Consider the following 22,617-nt stretch of genomic DNA (forward strand, 5'->3'; position numbering starts at 1 on the left):
AGATTAGTCCATCACTTTCCACTCTTTCCTGAAAGGAGGAATGAGGTCATGTTAGAGGCAGGGTGCTCTGGTGGGCTTCTGGGGATGGAGAGCGGCCCTGGCCCTTTGACTAAGGGCTCTGTAGAGAATGTTCTCTAGCCTGTGGTCCTTTCCTGCTCTATTTTGGACCAGTGCCTCTCAGAACTTTGGAGCTTTGCTTTTTCTGCTCTGCAGGCCCATGGTGGGCAGGATAATGGCCCACAAAGCTGTCCAAGTCTTAATGCCTGGAACATGTATGTTAGGTTACATGGCCAAGGGAATTAAGGTTGGAGGTGGAAGTAAGGTTGCTGATTAGCTGACTTTGAGAGGGGGAGAGTATATTGACTTATCCAGGTGGACTCAATATAGACATAAGAGCCCTTATAAATGGGAGAGGGAGGCTGAAGGGAGAACCCAAGAGAAGAATGTGAGAAGGATCAGCCTAATGTTATTGGCTTTGAAGATGAAGAAATGGGGTCATGAGCCAAGGACTGCTGGGGAAAGCAAAGAAGAGAATTTTCCCTTGGAGTCTCCAGAAGGAAAGTGCCCATGCCGACACCTTGATTTTAGTCCAATGAGACCCTTTTTAAGCCCCCGAAACCCAGAACTGTAAGATGATGAATTTGTGTTGTCTCAGGTTTCTAAAATTTGTGGCAACAGGAAACTAATACAATGCCCAAGATGTCTGTCCATCAGCCCGGAAACCCAGTGGGGACATTGGCTGTGCTCCCACCAAGCTTAACGTTGTGTTAAGTCTCTTGGCTGGTGTATGCTGATTATTTAGTAGAAATCTATCACTGCCAGGCATGGAGTGCCTGCAAAAGATACTGCAGAATATTTCTGAACCAGGCCAACTGGGCTGGTGAGGAGATAAGAAAGACACAGGAATGATACTTGGAGGCTTGAAGCAATTTTCAACCTATGAGGAGTTGTTTTGTGGTCCCTCTTTAAATCATTTAATCTCTACTGTCCACTTGCAATCCTCCTTATATTTCCATTCAGCCAAGGTTGTTGCTTCAGGAGGTTTGTGCCATTCAGGACATGAAGGATTGTGAAAAGAAGTTTCTGTCCTCAAAGCATCGGACTGACTATAAGCATGTATTTGTTCCTTTATCTAATGCAAATTAACTTTAGGCTTTTGTGATATAAGCAGGCATGAGGATCCATAGCTCCTGCCCAGGAAAGGCAAACATGTGGGAAGGTTGAGAGAAGGACACGGGAACCGGATCTGCCCTTGAAGTATATACCCTCTCACTAAGGATCTGAGACAGAAAAAATGCATTTTTTATTTTAAGGGAGATTGTGGCTGTTCCCTAAGAGAGGTATTAGTAGGCGGGTGATGGGAGTTCAGAGGGTCAAAAATAAAATGAATATGTTGGGACATTGGAATCGGTCTTTAAAATGAGACAGATCATCTACTTCAAGAGTTCATCCTACTTTGAAAGGAATCTAGTTGTCAGGGCAAGTCTAGTTTGAGAGATAAAACTCTTAGCACAGCCACAGGTGCAAACCAGCATTTAGTCCAGGGCCAGCAAAGCTAAACACATTTTTTAAAATGGGCTTACTTTTTTTTTTTTTTCAGGTTTCATGATAATGATGCAAGTGTACAACAGTGGCATATTGTCCTCAAACAAAGGCATGGAGCTATAAATATAAATGGCCAGAGTGTAACAATGTCCTAAGGATGTGGACCATAGGAGGGCAACTCCAGAGTGCTTGAAATTGAGTTGCTTTGTTGTCTAAGCTCAAGTAATGAGCCAAGCAAGTATCTGTGAGTCATCCTACTTCTGTTTCCAAAACAGACTCACTGACCTGATTTAAGAGGCATTAAAAGGGACGAAGTTGACATTTGCAAATATATTTAACTTATTTGTCTCGCAGGCAGAGAACATGTTGGGACAACTTTCAACTGCATTATGTGTGGTCCAGGAGCTTTGATCTCTTTATGCTTTCTTTATATTGAAAAAAAGCTTTGAAGTATCCTGGAATAATGAATACAGTAGACTCCTGTTGTAATGGGTTGCTATGAAATTGATTTGACTCTACCAAGGGTCAACTCTTGTCTCCTGACGAAACCCTCATGTGCTGTAAAAGGCTTTTGCCTCTCAGTAACTGAAGGGAAGAGTGTTAGTCATACTTCCTATTTTTAGCCCAGGAAGGGGTATTTATACCATTTAAGTTTCTCCTTCAAGTCATTGATTAGATAGGGTATCCGTGCCAAAATGGCTGTCACATTGGCCAATACAAGTGGAGGTGACATGATGTTCATGCATTTATCTTGGGGTGTTTCTTTTTATTTATTTTTTTTTAGTTGTAAATGAATTTTTTGAGTGATGCTGGTGATTTTGACATGATGCTTTTTCTTATGACTATTCCATTGATGAGGAAAATTAACGCAAAACCTAAAAATAACAGTCTCTTGGATTTATATTATCCATGGATCATAGACAGGTTTAGTCTGATTTTATCTGACACTGTTGAGCACATAAAAAACAAATCTTGTGTTTGATCAGCTGAGTATCCCTTTCTGAGTTCTTTGCCCAGGCTTTCCAAATTGGACCAAAGAATTGGGAGCTTTACAGCCCCCGAGGTCCTGCCTTTGCTGGGCCTTTGGGACTCAGAGCCAAAACTTTCTGAAGGGGGATGGTATGCACTTGGGCTAGCCATTCTTCAGGAGATAGAGCCAAGTTGTAGAGCATATTTGTGCTTCCACTAAGCAGAGATATTTTTCCTTTTCGTCCTTCTTCTTTCCCTGCTTCTTACCACATTCTGGTCCTTTCATATTTCCAGGCTTCTGGTCATGTGGTATTCCTATCTCAGAAGTGAAGGAAGAGAATACTCACATCTCTGTATGTTCATGCTCCCTTTCTGCACTGACATGGCTCTGTGTGGGATACAAGACTAAGTCTGGGTTTTGCCAAACCCTTGTCAACCCTTTGGTGAAACCCTTATCCAATGGGATGGGTCATGGCTACCCACTAGGTCTTACATCTTCTGAGGCAAATCTTTATAGCTGGGTGTAGTGCTGACCAAAGGGTGGGGAACAAAGGGGGTGGGCCTAGGTAGCAAATCTCTCTCTTTCCAGCTGTGGGCAGGCAGGATTTTTATGACTCAGGCAGTATGACTGACCATAGACTGAAACAATGAGTACCGGAATTCCAACAATGAGACACTGGTCTTCAATAAACTCCAAGTAATCTCCTTTTACTGGATTGACTTTCACTTCAGGAAGATCAGTTTGTGGCCTGAAATCATTCACGGTGCTCCTTTAATGAGAAAAACAGTGACCTGGGATGAGAGGCCTGTTTAGAGCACAAATAGCTATTATTACAATTTTAGATAACCCAGTCTAACAGAAGGCCATGTGATTGAAAGGACAGACGATAAAATCTAAATATGAGTACAGCCTGAGAATGCACTCTTTCTTCTAGTGCTGACTGTCTAGTTGTGTTTGTTATCTAACCCTGTAATTAGGATGGCATTCAGAAAATATGAGGAAAGTTGGTATTCTTTTCATAACCCCCAAATCTTTGCATTGCTGCATGAAACTTTTGGCTTCAGCTTTTCCCTGTTCATTAACCATGCCAAAATTTTTAATCTAACACCACTGTTAAAGAGTGGCAGGCTTCCAGGGAAATATATCAGCCAGGCTTATTAATTTCATGCCAAGTGCTGGAGGCGTGAATGTAGAGAACGCTGTTTGACTTTGGATAATAGGAATCAGGCAGCTTAAAGGCAAGGGATAAAGATCAGGAGCCCTGTGTCTCAGGAGGAGGAGCAGGTGCAGGCTTCAAGCAAGGCCTTCAGGCCCAAAGGGGCAGCCCATGCTTAAAACAATCTGCAGTGCATTTTTTTTTTTTTAATTTGGCGTGTGCCTCTCACAGCTTAACAGACCGCTGCTCCACAAAGAGGGGTAAACAGAGAAAGGGAAATTAAAAAGGGAAGTCCCAAGGTAGACAAAAACAAATTAGGGCAAACAAATTACACAGAGTCAACAAATAAACAAGGGAACATCTGTGAATATATTTCTTGGATTTTCTGATTCTGAATGCAACCTGAGAAATGGTAGAGGGAGGTGAGTAGTTTAATCTAGAGCAAAATCCTTTACGGAGGGAATGAGCAAGCTGAACACAAAGAGTGAGAGGCACCTAGAAGGCTGAATCTCAGCAGGGTGCTGTGGGAGGAGTGGCAAGCTCCCAGGGGGTGCTGAACAGCCTGAGGCAGTAGCAGTAGTGAGCAGGTCCTCCTTTCCTTCCCAGCAGCACCCACTGTCTCCCTTGGAGGGCAGCTGCCGCTGTGCTTTCTGACACCCTTCAGACTGGAAGGGGCTGTAGAAACAGAAAGAGGTCGTAGTCTGTTCACATCAGCAAACCAAAATAAAGCAAGAAACATTGGAATAGCGGAAGTGTTCACCTTATCCATTTTTTCACATCTATTCCTAGTGGGCGCACTTCCAACTCTTCCAACCAGTAGATGCTTGCCAGGTGTTGACTGGATATTGGGAAACATTTGAGCTGCTCCTTCTGGCAGTTTGGTTGCTGCTGACACAATTTCCCTTTTACCCCAAGGCTGGTGAATAGGTCTCAAGGTTTTAAAAGGAAGTTCAGCATATTGCATCCAGTTAACCAAAGGCAGAAACAGAATTAAGGAATTTAGAGACTTACCTATATTTATTTAAAAAGTAGAAGTTTGTTTGCAACATCTTCCATAGATCTCCTTATTGTGGATAGTGGGCAACTATAATATGTGGGGGGCAGTGAAGAAATGGTAAAAGTTTGATTTATCCTTTGTATAAGCTCTAATGATATTCATATTATTTCTAAAACTTCTCCTTTTGGATTTTTAAAACTTCATGAGGTATGAGCTTGTAGGGTCTAAACTACTATTTTTCTAATCTTATTATTGTACTAAATGCCCTATTTACCTATCTTCTCTTGTGCCTTCATCATGTAAGGCTAATAACCTGCTAGAAACATTCAGCAAGGTGGGAACTTTTCTTTGTAAATGTGAGAATGAAATGATTCTCCTCCTATTCCTCATTTATAAAATTTGCCTTATTGCTTATTCCTAAATGGGACAGAACAGGCAAGCTGTGTCCAAAGCATTATACTAGATGTGTCTGGGAGGTTCCAAGATGCCATGGCAGGAAGATCCTGAACTCATTTCCCCTCATGGCCACACTGAATCTACAGCTACATATGAATTATTGCCTTCTGAAAAAGATCTGAAGCCTATATGAACTGTTCTCCACAAAAAGGATAAAAGGACAACGTGGAGACACTGTGGTCTTGCAAAAAACCCTACCTCCTAGCACAGCAACACATGATAGGGAGGGATCTTACCAGACAGGTGCTTCTCCAAGAAAAGCAAGGGATTGTTGCCCCACATGGAGTTCCTCAGGCCCAGGGATCTTCACTGGAAAGGTGGGCTCCCAGAATACCTGGCTTGGAAAACCAATGGAGCTGACATCTACATGTCCCCCAAAGCTATGGGAAACAGAGTCCCCATCTGAAAGGCTCACATTGTTCTTGCTTGCCCCAACACCCAGTGAAGAAATAGCAGTTTGCAAAGTGCTTATATTTTATGTGAGATTCATTTGCTAATGTGGGGGCATTGGCTAGAGCAGGTAAGGAGGGCAGAGAGAGACTGGCAGACACTGTTATTGCACTTCCCACATAACCTTTAACACAGGCAGGTGAGCTCAGGCGTGACATCTTCCCACCACCTTGCTGGGATGGGGGGTGGGGGGGTGGTGAACAGCTGTGGCACTGGCTGAGACCAGAGAGCACAAGCTGTTGCAGTGACTGGGGCTGGTGACTGCAAGCTGTCATAGCATACTCCTCCTCCCAGCCTAAAGCCGGGACACATGCACAGACAAGGCACTCTCTTGCTGTATTGCTGAAGCCTGTGGGCATGCATAAGACGGGATCTTTCCCCCATTGCTTTTCTGAAGTTGACAGGTGTACTCTGCCCCCTTCACTCTCCAGCTGCTTAGTTAAAGCCAGTGGATGCATACGATCCACATAGGGGACACCTCTTGATCTCCTGGCCCCAATAGCCAAGAAGGCTGGTGTTCCAAAGCTCCATGAGACTTTTAACAATCAGAAAGAAGCTCTTGGCAGGTCACCACCCCAGGGTATTGCACAGACAGCAGACTAAAACACAACCCCAGTCTTCCCGTGAAAAAGTCCTATTTATTTAGCTTCAAGCTTCAGCCTGAGGGACAGACTTCAGGTTTCCTACATATCTAGAGACTAAGAAGGTACTCCTAGGGGATGTAAGCAGGGAGACACTGTTTTTGTGCACTCCCTTGGCCTTGCTACAGCTTGACAAGATTTCCCAGAAAGGAGTTTATACACTTGTCTGGAGCCCCAGTTTTAGCTACTTGCCAAGAAACACATCCAGATCTCCTGGTCTGGATGCCAACAGGGATTACAATTGTGATCCCGCAGGACTGTGTATATTTGCATACTTCAAAAGCTGCTGTCTATGAGTCTGGCTTCCAAACAGCCTAAAACTAGGTGCTAAATGAAATTCCTTCTCTTGGATCACTGATAGGTCTTGGCACACCTTCAATGATGGGGACATATCAAGAGTAAATCAGGTAGTTTAGGCAATCACAAAGGTTTGAGAGACAACCAAGAGCTAGGGCCAGATTGAATGAGAAGGATCACCATATACACAAGGCCACCTTTTCAAGATGAAAGAAGTAACTATTTTGCCTAATATATAGAAATAAACAGAGATTCAAGCAAAATGAGAAAACAGAGAAATATATCCCAAATGAAAAACAAGACAAAAACCCCAGAAAAAGACCTTAATTATACAGAGATAAGTTATCTACCTAATAAAGAATACAAAATACTGGTCAGAAAGATGTTCACTGACCTTAGAAGAACGGATGAACACAAAAAAATAGAAAACCTAAGAAAGTACAAATAACAGTTACAGAGCCAAAGGATACAATAACTGAACTAGAAAGTACATTATAAATGTTCAACAGTAGACTAGATGAAGTAGAAATATAGATTCGTAAGCTGGAAGATAAATCAATTAAATATACCCAGACAGAGCTGCAAAAAAGGAAAAAAAACTTAAAAAAAAAAAAAAGAAATAACTTAAGGGATCTTTGGAACAACATCAAGTGGAATAAAATTCACATTATAGGGGTCCCTGAAGGAGAAGAGGGAGAGAAAGGGGTCAGAAAACATATTTGAAAAAAAAGAAAGAAAACATATTTGAATAATGGCTTAAAACTTCCCTAGCCTGGTGAAGGAAACAGACATCCTGGTCCAGTAGGCACAGAGTTCCAAATAAAATGAACCAAAGGAAAGCAACACCAAGGCACATTATAATTAAAATGTCAAAATTAAGGACAAAATCTTGGCTTCAGCTCAGGTCCTTACTTCATGGGTTGTGGGATTGAGCTCACGTCAGGCTCCACACTCAGAGGGGAGTCTGCTTGAAGAGTCTCTTCCTCTGCTTCCCTGACCCCACTCATGTGCATGCATGCTCTCTTTCTAAAATAAATAAATAAATCTTAAAAAAAGAAAAAAAAATCAAACCACAAGGGAAGAGAAAAAGATAAGAAAAAAAGAGGAGTTACAAAATCACCAGAAAATAATTAACAAAATATGACAGTAAATACATAACTATAGATAATTACTTTATTTATTTATTTTTTTTAGATAATTACCTTAAATACTTGTGGACTAAATTCTCCAATCAAAAGACATAGAGTAGCTGAGTGGGTAAAAAACAAGACCCATCTATACACAGCCTATAAGAGACTCACCTCAGAAGTAAGCACATATGCAGATTGAAAGGAAGGGATGGAAAAAGATATTCCATATAATGTAAACAAAAAGAAAGCTGGCATAGTTGTACTTATATCAGAGAAAATAGATTTTAAAACAAAGACTTTAATGAAAGATAAAGACATTATACACTACATAATGATAAAAGGGTCAATCAAGCAAGAAGATATAACATATTTAAATATATATGCATCCAACATGTGAGCACCAGAATATACGAAGCAGACATTAACAACCTAAAGGGAAAAATTGACAGCAATACAATAATGGTAAGAAACCTTAACACCATACTTACGTCAATACATAGATATCCTGACAGAAAATCAGTAAGAAAACATTGACCTTAATGACACATTAGACCAGACAGACTTAATAGACAGACATATACAGAACATTCCATCCAAAGCAACAGAATGCACATTCTTCTAAAGTGCACATGAAACATTCTCAAGAATAGACCACATGTTAGGCCACAAAACAAGGCTCAACAAACTCAAGAAAATGAAAATCATATCAAATATTTTTTTCTTATCATAATACTACGAAAGTAGAAATTAATTACAAGAAGAAAAGGGGAAAAACTACGAATATGTGGAATTTAAACAACATGTTACTGAACAACTACTAGGTCATAGAAGAATTGAAAAGAGAAAAACAAAAACCCTTAGAGACAAATGAAAACAGAAATAGGACACCAAAATTCGTGGGATGCAGCAAAATCAGTTCTAAAAGAGGTCAGAACAATACAGGCCTACCTCAAGAAATAAGAGAAATCTCAAATAAACAGTATAACTTTACACATAAAGGAATTAGAAAAAGAACAACAAATGAAGCCCAAGGTTAGTCAAAGGAAATAATAAAAATCGGAGTGGAAATAAATGAAATAGTAAAACAACAAACTAAGAGCTGGTTCTTTGAAAAGATAAAATTGGAAAATCTTTACCTAGACTTACAAAGAGACAGACAGAGAGAGAGAAAGAGAGAGAGAGAGAGATAGTGCTCAAATAAATAAGAAATGAAAGAGAAGTTAAATCTGATACCAAAAAAATACAAAGGGTCATAGGAGACCCTATGAACAATTATACACCAACGAATGGACAATGTAGACAATACAGATACATTTCTAGAAATTTAGAATCTTGCAATACTGAATCCAAGACTGAAAAAATAGAAAATCTGAATAGACTGATTCAATCAGTAGTCAAAAACCTCCCAACAAAAAAAAGTCTGGGACTAAACAGCTTTGCTGGTGAATTCTATGAACCATTCAAAGAGGAGTTAATACCTATCTTTGTAGAAATAGAATCTTCTAGTTATAAACAAGTCATGAGGATATAATGTCCAACATTGGGATCCTAGTCAAAAGTATTGTATTAACTTTGTAAGGTGACAGATGGCAACTAGACTTATTGCGGTGACCATTTGTGTAATATACACAAATGTCAAATCACTGTGCTTGCCGCATACCTGAAACTAACATAATATTTTATGTCAATTATACCTCAATAAACTTAAAGAAAAGAATTTTACTAGATGTGGTCAATTTATAAACATAAGAATGGTACCACTGTTAAAAGTTCTCGTAGTTAGGACTTGGTCTATGAAGTAAACAGTGTAGGGAATAACAGAAGCAGAAGGTCAATACTAACCCAAACCTCATTAGATTGGTAGTGAGGGCACCCAGGCATTTTTCCTAGCAGGGGTGGGCATGTTATGTGACCTTTGTCATTATTTGACATCTGTGTCCTTGCTGATTTGTAAAATAGGCATAGCCATATTTGTTTCTTTCTAGTGTTTCAAGAAGAGGTAGGAAATCCAGCCATTCTATATGAGGTACTTTTAATTCTGGACAGAAATTGGCTATAAAAATGCCAGACTCCATTTCTTATTAACTCTCAAGTCACAGGGCTTCAAGGGGCCTTGTGAGGTCAACCTATTCACACCCAGCTTGTGCTTGTTATTTGGGATCTTGGAGAAGCACAATGATGGATTATCCCAAACTCCTTTGTGTCAAGGTATTAAGATGAGGTACCCAATTACTATCAAAGCCCCACTAAAAACTCATTGTAGGATGCAAGAAATCAATATCATCAAATATTTATTGGGTGTCTATTGGGTGCCTCATGTTTCATTTGTAACTATTTACTATGATTTAGAATTCAGGTCTACAGGCTCTTATTTGCTAATTTAGTAACTTGTCTCCTCATTCAGTTCTTCCTCCTAATCTTTGGATTTCTTTTATAAGCTGAATATGCTTCTCTGGGAAGAATTTGTAAGAAATCCAGTTTTAATACCAATTCTGGAGAGAAGACAGAAAAAAAACTCCAACTGTGTAGAACAAAATACTACTGCAAAGGCTATTGCTACAGTAAACCTGAAAGAAAAAACAGAAAATGGTTTGTAATACTGTTATGGTTCCACTTACACGAGAAACCGAATACGGAATTAAACTTTAGTGTTTGTTGTTCCATTAGTCTTATAGAAAATTATTTTACTGTAATTATGTCTTTGAAATATAATTTTAGTAGCCTTGATACCAATTTATTTACTCAGTTTGATGAAGCATCCAAACCAGCCCTTAATACATGCTATAGGGCAGAGGTTATGGGGAGTGACATTATTTTTTTAAAGATTTTATTTGTTTATTCATAAAAGACACACACACACACAGAGGCAGAGACAGACAGAGGGAGAAGCAGGCCCTGCAAGGAGCCTGATGTGGGACTCGATCCCGGACGCTGGGATTACAACCTGAGCCAAACGCAGATGCTCAACTGCTGAGGCACCCAAGCATCCCACATTCTCTCTCTCTCTCTCTCTCTCTCTCTTTTTTTTAAAGATTTTATTTATTTATTTGAAAAAGAGAGTGAGAGAGAGCACATGCAGGGGCAAGGGGCAGAGAGAGAGGGAGAAGCAGGGAGCCCCATGCAGAACTCGATCCCAAGGTCTTCTGATCATGGCCTGAGCCAAATGAGGACGCTTAACTGGCTGAGCTGTTCAGGTGCCCCAGGGAGTGACATTCTTAATATGAACTATGTTGTACTTATGGGGAGTCTATTTCCTGGGATTTAAAACCACTTCAATGATTCTGACAATCAGCATGTTTTATACCTGTTTTTATCTAATTTCTCTGGATACCTACATACCTAGGAACTTAAGTTATTTTATTCCATTACTTTAATTTTAAATTTATAAATCAGAGCTGGAGAGTACTAGAAATAGTCCTTTCTCAATGTGTAGAAATGCTTTGAAATCCTTAGAAGAATGGTGCTATGGAAATTCAGGGTAGTTATTAGTCTAATTAACCAAATAATTTAATGAATCCAATTAGTTCTTTGTATTCCTTGTAGCCTATTAAAAAGTAATTACCAATCCTGCTTTAGATTAAGATCCAGTAGCTAGTATCAGACTAACCTTGATAAAGGCTACTATAAAACACTTGTTTGAAGGCAAAAAGGGAAATCAAGGCAGTCGGGACCTGGCGGTCAAAATCCCAAAGAGAAGGAATATGCATTGAGGTGAGCCCTGTATTTACCATCCGCTCTCCACATGGGGCATTTGCTAATTGTAGGGCAGGGCATAGAGTCTAACTAGAAACCTTGTAGCAAGTGTATTCATTGGGCTAAGCTGAGCCAAACATTATGGGTTAATTAATACTATATTGCTTAATTTCCAAACATTTGGCGATTTTGTAATTATTTTTTTGTCCCTTGTTTCCAGACAACAAAAATTATAAGCATATAGAAAGTGTGAATAACATAACCTGAAAAATTTCCCTAACTGCATATAAAGGACCACAGTACTGACCCCTGAAAATATATACTTTCTCTTCAAGTGAATGTGGAATATTTACCAAAATAGTGTATATGCTGGACCACAAAGCAAATTAAAAAAACAAACAAACCAAAAACAAAACTCCATCATAAGGAGTATGTTCTCTGATTATAATGGAATTAAGTAGAAATTTTAGAGTGAGGAGGAAAAAAAAGGATCAATTCAATAAAGAAACTACATTTGATAAAATTTAATACCAACTTATGAAAACATCCTTAGTAAGTTAGGAATAAAAATAACTTTCTTAATTATAAAAAATATTTTTAAAAAAGATGCAAACCTCAAATCAACCATGAACATTACTCTTAATGGTTAAATAATGAAAATATTTCCCTTGATATTGGGAACAAAGCAAGAATCTTCTATACATTGTTGTACTGGAATTCCTAGCCAGTGCGATGAAACAAGAAAATAAAACAAAAGACAGAAGTATTATGCACAAAGAAATAAAATTGTTTTTGTTCACAAATGAGAGGATTGTGCATGCAGAAGTTCCAAAAGAATCTACAAATGAACTATTAGAATTAGTTAATTTCGCAAGGTCGCTGTAGACAGCAAAGTCCATATATATAAATCAATTGTAATTATATCAACCACACCAATTCTAAAATACATTTTCAAAAATATGCCACTTGTACTAGCATCAGAAGTATTAAGTAGTCAGGAAAAATGTAATAAATGCAAGACCTCCATACAGAAAACTATGGAATATTATTGCCAGAAATTAAAGACCTAAAAGGAGGTCTATAAACATGAAAAGGGATTGAAAGGCTCAATATTGAAAAGATGCCGAACTGATCTACAAATGTAATGCCATCTTAATAAAAATTCCAGCTGTTTTTTAATGGAAATGGACATGTTCTAAAATTTATACGTAAATGCATAGAGTTGGGAATAGTGAAGACAATCTTGAAGAACAAAGTTGGAGGATGTAGATCTCAGATATCAAGATTTCTTATAAAGCCACAGGACTTGACTTTTGTTGTTGTTGGCTTAAGGATAGAGAAATTGACTAAAGGAATAGAATAAAAAGTTCAGAAACAGACCTACATATTTTCCTGGCCACCTGACTTATGACAAAGGTGCCACAGTAGTATAGCGTCAAAGGCTATGTTCCTTTCTTCAACAAATGGATAAATATAGAAAAAAATGGACTTTGTCCCCTATCACAGACCATGCACAAAAACCAATTCTTCGTGGATCATAAACCTTAATACAAAATAAAATATTCTAGAAGATAACATTGGAGAATGTATTTAAGACCTGGGAATATGCAAAGATTTCTTAAATAGGACACACACACAAAAACTAACCATAAAATGAAACTTTGATAAATCTACTTCATCAAAATCAAGAATCTCTTCATACCATTAAGGAGAGTGAAATGGCGAACAACAGAGAAGGATCGTTACATCACAAATACCAGGCTAAGGAGAAGCATCTAGAATGTATAAAAAAAAAATCCTACAAATCACTAAGAACAGGAAAAAATCCCATGGAAAGTGGACAAAAGGCTCACACCAGCACTTTCCAACAGCTAATAAGCATATAGAAAGATGCTCAACATTGACAGTCAATAGAGAAATGCAAATTAATACCATATGAGCTATCACCATCCATGCTTAAGATTTTACTAATTCGCAATATTAAGTGTTGTAGAGAATGTGGAAGACTAGGACTCCCTTATATATTGCTGGTGGGAGTGTAAATTAGTAAAGTGAGTTTGGAAAACTATCAGTATCTTCTAAAGTTACACATATACCCACCCTATGATGCAACAATTTCACTCCTAGGAATAAATGCAATAGGAATTCATAAATGTATGTACCCAAAGATGTATACAAGAATGTTTATAGCAGCATTATTCATAATCACCAAAACTAGAAATACCCAGATGGCCATCATCAGTGGAATGGATAAATACAGTATGTCCACATAATGGAATACTGACTGTACCACAATGAAAAAGAATGAATGAGTGATACCTACTACAATGTGGAATCATCTCACGGACATAAGTACCTCAGCAAAAGAAGCCAGACAATAAAGAGTGCATATGGAATCGCTCCATTTATATAAAGTTTGAAACCAGGCAAAGTTCACCTATGGTGATAAAAGTCAGAATTATATGCGACTGAGTTCATGACTGAAAGGAGCTATGCAGGAGGCTTCTGGAATATCAGTAACATCTTATATCTTGATCTGGGTTCTAGGAACACAGGGTGTTCAGTTTTTAAAAACTCCCTAGGTGTGCACTTAAAATCAAAAGTTTATAAAAATAATTGCTATCCAATAATTTAGAGACAGATCTTGGGTTGCTTTTCCAGGGTAGTAGAGAAGCTTTCGGTGGAGCTGATTCATATGAGGTTTCCAGCTGTAGCCTTTTAAAAGGGAAGATTGTCCTCCTGTCCCTCTGATCCCTTGTTCAGTGGAATTTACCTGGCGATTAACTTGTTACACTAAATACGAGGGAAGATTTTATTTTATTTTATTTTATTTTAACCAGTAAGGCTGCTCAGTTGAGTCTGGTTCAATGACATAAGGTTGTTTAAAGAATCTGGATATAAAAACCACACTTGGGATTAACAAACTCTTTTCACTGCTTTCTCTCTAGAACCAGGGGCTGACACTGAATTAATAAAGCTTTTCTTGTGTTTGGATTATAAATCAAAGAAAAATTACTTCCAGTCCGAGCATCTTTCGGGGTAAACAAAAGGAGACACGTGGGTGAGGCTGAGGGTGGGGAGAGTGGGACCACGGATCAGAGATTGAGAAGGACCAAGAGAGCAGGATGCATAGGAGTCAGAGCGGCATGGGAGGGAGGGAAAGGGAGTGTCAGAGGCCGGGAGTTAGGAGACAGCCAAAGAACCTGGAGTGAATCAGTATTTGTTCATTTGGATATGTAAAACACCTAAGGGAGAAGAAAACAGGTGCAATATGAATGCATTAATGGAATGAAAAATGAGGCTTGACCTATGAATAAATATTCGGAATAAAAGCATTTTAAAATGTATCTTGGTTTTAGGGCACTTACTCGGTCTGGCAGCTAATTCAAAGTTTTCATGGTCACACACACTCACATGGGTTGTCAGCTTCCCAGCGCCTGAGACGCATTCACCGAGGGTCCTGTGGTCCCTGTGCCTCCTCCTCCCCCCTCTGTTGCTCAGTCCTGTTTCTCTCCATGAGATTCTACTTAAATTGTATAAAACAAGATCCCTTATTATAATGGATTCAGATGGTCAAATTATGTCACCAGAAATCATGATCTGGACCTAAAGCCCCTGCTGGCAATTGTAGGGGCCAGGTGGTTGGTCCATTTCTCCCCCAGGAGCTGTTGCTGGCACCTGTCCTATGGCCTCCGATTTTGCCTCAGTCTTGTGATCAAAATCTTACCAGAAACCAGGTAAAGGGAAGGATATTATAAATTTGTCCCCCTTAGAAATGTGGCTTCTGGCAGGTTGGGTGGAGACCCCCATTAGTTCAGACCTGTGAGGAGCATCTCTATGACATATAGAATAGACTTTCAAAATGATTTCTTCAGCCTGATTTCCTCAGGAGATGCGCAAGGGGCCCTAGGAAATGAATCCCACCTGCAGCTGTCTCTCTGGCCTGAGACTCAGCTCAGAAATGGGGCTGCCCACACCCTACAAGAATGGCTCCCTGCTCCTCTGCCCATAGATTGTAAAGTTTTCTTCTGAGCCAGGAGTGACTCTTCTGATGGGGGCAGCCTGTGTCCCTCAGAGTGGCCAGGCCTCTGTCCACCTGCCAGGGGGCAGCACCCAGCCTTCTCCATCCACAGGGACACCTGTAGCTGCGTCCCTTCTGCTTGGTCCTGTCTCAGCTCTCCTTCTCTGCCCTGGCCCTTAAGGATCATAGCCTGCTTCAGCCGCTTTAGAAATCCAAGGAATTGGGGCAGCCCCGGGTGTCTCAGAGGTTTAGCGCCGCCTTCAGCCCAGGGCGTGATCCTGGAGTCACTGGATCAAGTCCCACATCGGGCTCCTTGTATGGAGCCTGCTTCTCCCTCCACCTGTGTCTCTGCCCCACCCCCTCTCTCTGTCTCTCATGAATAAATAAATAAAATCTTAAAAAAAAAATATCCAAGGAATTGTTATTTTGCTTTTGAGCATCTGTGAGATTCCAAGATGGGTCAACTTATGGTCTTTACCATAGAACTACATTTAGGTTTCATGAATTTCTTCAGGCTGCAGAGGGCAAGAGGGGTGGTATGGGCACAGATGGAATCTGGAAATGATTCAGGGGGTGGGTGTGGGATCATGGGGACATGCCATGATGCTCTCACAATGATTCCCTGTCCTTACTCTAGTCATTTGTAAAAAATGACCCCATATCTCTCACTTCCCTGAATCACCCTCATTCTCGAAGATTGACTTTGAGATAGTGATTAAATGTTTCCTTTAAACGTGTGTACCTTCTCTAGAAAATGAATCTTTTATAATAGAGAGGAGCCTACATTTCTCCCCTCAGGATTTCGAAATTTCACGATTGCAGAATTGGCCAAAGGCTTATTGAATTTCCCCCATGATTTGGTGTAGGATCAACCCCAGGACTGGGAAGGGTGGACTATTCAGTTGGGGGCTTAAGAGGTGGTGGTGGGGAAGGTGGGGGCAGAATGGAGGACAGGCAGGTGGAGCCAAGAGGCTGCTCCTTGGCTCAGTATTTTGAAGTGCTAATGTGAGGTGCATATATAAAGATATGGTGAGTGTTTGTTCTTTCTCTTGTACCCCATGGGATGGCATCTGTTAATGCCAATGCCTCGAAGAATTTGTTAATCATTTTTATTTTCTTCCCTGCTGTTATTTAGAGATGTCTTCTGTTATTAACAGTTACAGTAATAATTAACACATGTGTTAAGTCATTTATGTTTACAATGGCTTAATAAGGAAGGAACTGTTGCTAGTCCCATCTCACAGAAGAGGAAAGTAAATTATGGACAGGTAAGTGATGTGTCCAGGGTCACCAGCTGGTAAGTGGAGGCGCTGGGCTTTGAATCCTGGTTCTTAACTACTATACTACTTCTTTAAGAAGAGTTCTGAGCTTACCTTGATAAACTACACATCATGAAATCAGATACGGTGCAGATCACCTAGCCATGGAGCTTGGAAAGCTTAACTGTCCCACTCTTATGTTGTTTGACTGATTGGTTAATCCATTCATTTGATTAAAAAAGGAGAGCCCTCTCTGTGCTAGACATTGTGCTGGGTGCAGGGAATTCAGAGACAAGTAAGATCGGGAGCCCTCTATGTGGGAGAAGACATATGTTTCCCATTATTTACTAAATAACAGTACACATGTGAATGTGCAGATTAGTGTAGCATGCATTTAAACCATGGAGGAAAGGCAAAGGAAATCAGGGGAAGATTACAAAGTTGACATTTGAGTAAGTCCTAGTAAGAAAACAAAACAGAACAAAAACAATTACTCAAGAGATACATTTGCTGCATAAAAATGCAAACTGTATAGAGAGTGTATAGAATATGAAGGGAAAAACTACCTCCTTCTCAGAGGTATTATTAAAAGTTTTATCCGTACTTCTCCAGACATTTTTCTATATATTTACATAAACATAAATATATGCTAACACAGAGTTCGGACCAAAATAAAAATGGGTGCATCTTATAATACTATTCTTTACATTGTCCCCCTAATTTATTGATAATGTCTTAGCGATTTTTCCATGTCATATTATATAGGTCTATCCCATTGTTTTAATTGTTGGGTATTAGTGGGCTAAATGGTTATAACATAACTTATTTCCCATCATGCTACTGATGGCCATTTAGGTTAGCTCCATTTTTTAAATGCCACCATAAACAATGCTGCCATAAAAAGTATACATATGTATCATTGCCACTAGGCATTTGACTTCTATATTATTATCACGATGTATCATTTCTATGGTATATGTGCTCACTTCAACCTTTGATATATACTGACAATTTAATCTTCATTGAGTCTCTTCCAATTGATAGTCCTTCCATCAGTTCTGAGTGCCTACTTCCTCACACACTTGTCCATTTAGGATATTAATAACCTCTTAAATTGGCCAATTTGACCATGGAAGTTGATATTTCATTATTTTAATTTTTATGTCCCTGATTACTAATATGTTTGTCCTTGCTTGTATCATCTTGGTTTGTGCTTTTGGCTTTTAAGTCATTATTATTATTAATTTGTTTTCAGGATTTTGCTGCGAGGGGGTTATCTTGTTTGTCCCCTCTTCTTCAGTGATGTGCACGGCTTACATTCTGCCTGAAATTTCATATTGCGTGCCTCTTTGTTTCCGTAAAAACTTTCTTCAGTTCGCATTTCATTCAGGATCAAAGAATTCAAGTTACCTTTTGGCTTGCTCCTATACCATGTAAGATGGGCTCTCTAGCACAATGTTACTATATCTCCAATCTGTGCTACTTCCCACACTCTTGTTTCTTCCCACTGACTTTGGAGATCCAGATGACTGTTGTTACATCATTATTTTTTTTACTTTTCATATCTCCCCTTTAAAGAAATTTTTTAGAAATATGTATTTGATTTTGTATCTATATCTATGTATTGTGTTTGCCTGTGAATGTTTCTAATACTTACTGATAATATTTTTATACCACAGCTCCCAGCTTTTTATTCTGATTTATCATCCATTTGACTAGAGTAGATACTCAACTATTTTTTCAAGAAGTAGAAGAGTTTGGTATGTTTCTGGGCCCAGTATGCCTGAGGATATTTTTCTATTCTCTTAACACTTGAGTGACAAGTTGGCTGGGTATATAATTTTAGAGTTTTTTGTTTCTGTTTTTGTCAAAACTCTTTTTTGGATTTAGTGTATGGAGGAGACATCTGAGCTCAGATGGATTTTATTTTTTCTTTGTAGGAATTCCCCCTTCCCAATTTGGTTTCTTGTAGGATTTCTTCTCCCTCTCCTTCTATTTAGAGAAGTTTAAAAGATACTGAAAAGTATAAAGAATGAAACAAACTTTAATGCTCTCAATACCCAGAACGAACTATTTATATTCTGTCTCACTTGCTTCAACTCTTTTCTGTCTCTCCTCCCTCCTCCTTCTTCCTAATAAAACATCACAGATATAGCCAAGGCATCCTTTAACCAGCACCCCACTTCCCAGCCCATTCACTAGCCCCCTCCACAGCCACTCAAGGACAGCTGCTATTAAGATTTTGAAATGTAATTTTCAGGCCTTTTCTTTAAAATTGTCCATACATATTTATATATCCATGAATAATATACAGTATTGCTATGAATGTGTATGTATTTTTCTTATTTGTATAAATGGTCTCATGCTAGAGATATTCTGTATCTTCCTTTTTAAGGGATACATTTTCCTTGTCCCTTGCTTGTACTTTAAAGGATTGCCAGGATGTGTTGAGATGTGGTCTTTTATTTTGAATAATACATTTTGATCCTTTTTAAATTTGTACATTCTAGGTTTTTTTAGCTCAGATTTTAAAAAATTATGTTTTTGTTGGGGCGCCTGGATGGCTCGGTAGGTTAAGTGTCAGACTCTTGATCTCAGCTCAGATCTTGTTCTCAGGGTCATGAGTTTGAGCCTTGTGTTGTGATGGAGCCTACTTAAAAAATATATATATATATATTTGTTGTTTATTGCTTCTAACCAAATTGCTCTAGTCTTCCATTGGGAAACTTATAATTTGTAGAGTAGATCTAATTGTTGATCACTTATTTTTTCTTCTTGCTATACTTCGATGAGGAGAGATTAATCCAGCCTCTGCTTATTAACAGACGCATATTTGTTATTCACATGTGCACTGCTAACAGCCTTTTTAAAGTTGTACCTGTGGGGAAAGTTGATATGCTTCTCTTCTAGCCTAGTTCCCAGTTTCTCCAAGTTCTTATCTTGGGCAGCTCTAATGTACCATAATGAAACCATTTTTGCACTCTGAGACTCCTGTGTTCCTTGATCAACCGAAGAGAGGGAATAAACAAAAAAAACTAAACTCTTTCACATCACCTCACTCAGAATTCTTTCTATTGTGGCCCAACCCACCTCATTTACATATATGGAATAAGCTTCCCAGTATGAACAGAGTCTCTACTCTTTTTTCTCTCGAACTCCTGCCTTGTTTTCTGGAATTTGCTATCTCAGAATGGAAGAAAAGATTTGGGTGGAGTGGGATTGGGGAATAGTATCCTAGACATCTCTAGACTTCTCCATGCCACACGAATCCTGATCATAAGCTATCTACAGCTTAAGTTTTTATCTTTGGATGATATCATGAGTTCTCGCTCTCTTTTTTCCTCTCTCTTTCTCCTCCCTCTTTCTGTTTTGGTCTCTTTAATTAGCTAATTTAATGGTAGCTTAAGAAATGGCAGTTAGCTAGATCCCATTTTAACTAAACACATTTGGACTGTTTCAATCCAAAGACATCTTAGCTATTTCCTTTATGCCTTGGCACTTGGATAAAATAAGATTCTTACCTCACTGGTAAAGTTATACTGTCCCCAGTCAGCACTGATCCCAGTGTTACTTGAATTTTATCATTGTCTCTATATGCTTGAATCTCTTGGTTTTACTTACCTCTCAGTTTAAAGTGCCATTGGAGTAAGTACATGAAATAGTAGCTCCTTGGTAGATAAGGGCAGAGTGATGTGTTCCTGGGGCCAGTGGTGAAATGGCATTCTAGATAGAGGAAAAAAAAAAAAAACGTGAGCAATGGGAAGGAGATGAGAAGGCCATAGTGCATATGGTGAGTGTTGGACTGTTGATGAGACGATCTTAGTCCTAAGAATCTGGGGTTTATCATTAGATAAACTCTATTACTACTTTTATACATCACTGAAAACATTCTTTACTTTTTTCATCTGTAAAATGGGGACATTAAGAGTAGCTAGCTTGTATGATTTTTGCACAGATTAAATTATATAGTGTATGTATACTGAGTACTTAGCAGAGAGTAAAGGTCAATAGCTGTTAGATTCTATTTCTGTTATTGTTATTATTTGAACTAAAATGCAGTTGGAGCCATTGGTGTGGTCAGCATATGACCTGTGGTCAGAGCCACAGTTGTGGTCAGACCATGAGAAGCCACCAAAAAGAACAGGAATAGTATTGGGGTATTGTAGTATCAATGATCAATAGTATTGATCATTGACATGATCAAATTTGTGTTGAAATGTCTGTCTACTGTGCTTTGAGGGATGACTTGAGTGCAGACACCAAGCACAGAGCTGTGGTGTGCTGGAGTGGGTACATTGATATGTTGTGAGAGCCAATTATTAGGTTCTTAGAAATTTTCTGAATAGGTTTGGAATGCCGTTGTTATTACCTATTAAATGATATAGAGTTACAATTAAACTGTATTAAAAACATAAACAATAAATATGTAAAGCTTAGCAATTATTTTACTAGACTTTACTATCATTCATGCTCTTGGGGTTGTTTACATCTACTGAATCTGTATGTTGAAAACAGAGTGATATGCTACTGAGCATCTCTTCCCACGCTGCCATCAGTGATGTCTCTTGAGTAGCTTGAAATGAGTCAGGGTGGGAGTATTTATACCATGGAAATCTGCAGATTCCACAAATCAGTGTTTTATTCACCCCCTGGAGAGTCAGTTGTTAAACCTTTACTAGCACAGCACTGGGCCAGAGAGACCGATTAGAAAGCAATTGAAACAGTTCTGTAGAGAGAAGAAGAGTGCTTGAATCTTAGCACTTGGAATGAAGAGGAGACAGATTTGAGAGACACTTTATTGTTACAATAGGTAGTATATAATGTCTGACTGGATGTGGGGGCAAAGAAGATGAAAATTGAAGCCGAAAAGGAGATACATAGCTTGAGGTACTCTCCCTTGCTGTCTCTGATGAAGCAACTTTCCATATTGTAAATTGCCTTATGGAAAAACCATATGGCAAAGAATTGAAGGTGGCTTCTGGCTAATAAAGGAACCGAGGCCCTCAGTCTGACAGCCCAGAACATACTAAATCTTGCCAACAACCGGGTGCACTTGGAAGCAGACCCTTCCCCAGTCAAGCCTTCAGATAGGACTCCGACTCTGGCAAACACCTTGATCCTCAGCCTCCCAGGAGACACTGAAGTAGGAAACCCAACTAAGCTGTGCCGAAATTTCCCACTCACCAAAACTATGAGATAATAAATGAGCGGTGTTTTGAGTTGCTAAGTTTGTTGTAATTTGTTCTGCAGGAATAGATGATAAATTCCAGGCCTTCAAGCCCTAGGGAACACCTTTCTGCTTTTCAGATTGAGTTGGCTGGACACTGGCTTTTAAGTCCACTGAGCAGAGTTCCACACTGGAATCTGCAGTGGGGGCTTGTCCTTCTGGGTGACAGATGAGTAGCTCAGAGCTTGTCATGCTGCACTCTGCTTTTCCTCTGTTCCCTGAATGAAGCCCCCAAGGCTCTGGAATGTGGTCAGCAGTGCCTTATTTGGCAAATTTGGATCAAAATGATAGCTGATGTGAACCTAGCAGGCAGAGTCCAGTCACTGATGCAGCATTGGCTGTGAAGAATTCTTCTGTCTGATGAAGGAGCCATAATTCTCCCGCTGTACAAAACTTCTAGAATGGGCCAGAATTCATGTTTTGTTCATTTTCCAGAGATGGGAAGGGCTTTTAAGAGAAACATTGGTAATTTTTAATATTAATTGTTTGACTTGAGAAAGATCCCATGCTACCACATTCTCTTTTTTGTTTTTCAGCAGAGAGTATTTAAATACCTTTTTCATGAAGATTTGGTTTATTTAAATTATGCAGCCTAGAGTAAAAGAGAGGGTACACATTTTGAGATGATGTTAGTCATAAAAGGAGCTCTGAATGGGGTTTGGAAACTAACTTTGGGCAAAAGTGTGGGTCAGCATCTTGCTCCTGATCCCTCAGGCTGCAGAGAACTCCTTGTGTTTTGACTCTGTGCCCTAGACAGGGTGTTTAAGAAGGACCA

The sequence above is a fragment of the Canis lupus genome, chromosome 7 (assembly GCF_048164855.1).
Source record: "Canis lupus baileyi chromosome 7, mCanLup2.hap1, whole genome shotgun sequence".
NCBI classification, from domain to species: domain Eukaryota; kingdom Metazoa; phylum Chordata; class Mammalia; order Carnivora; family Canidae; genus Canis; species Canis lupus.